The following is a 336-nucleotide window of genomic DNA, read 5'->3' on the forward strand; positions in this document are numbered from 1 at the left end:
TCGTCGCCGCCTGTACCGTCGTCCGTCGTCTCGCGCTGTCCCCGCCGCCGCCCGTCGTCGTCGTCGTCTCGCGCTGCCGCCCCGAACGCCGCCGCCGTCCGTCGTCATCGCCGCGGCCGTACGTCTCTCTCTCGGTCCCACACACACATACACACACATACATATACACACACATACACACACACACCGGCGCCCCCGCCCCGTACGCCGGCGACCCCGCTCGTACGTACGGGGCGGCGGCGTACGGGGCCGCACACACACACACATATACCACACAACACGCATACACACACATACACACATACGTATACACATATACGTATATATACACACACA

The sequence above is a fragment of the Triticum aestivum genome, chromosome 6A, assembly GCF_018294505.1.
Source record: "Triticum aestivum cultivar Chinese Spring chromosome 6A, IWGSC CS RefSeq v2.1, whole genome shotgun sequence".
NCBI classification, from domain to species: domain Eukaryota; kingdom Viridiplantae; phylum Streptophyta; class Magnoliopsida; order Poales; family Poaceae; genus Triticum; species Triticum aestivum.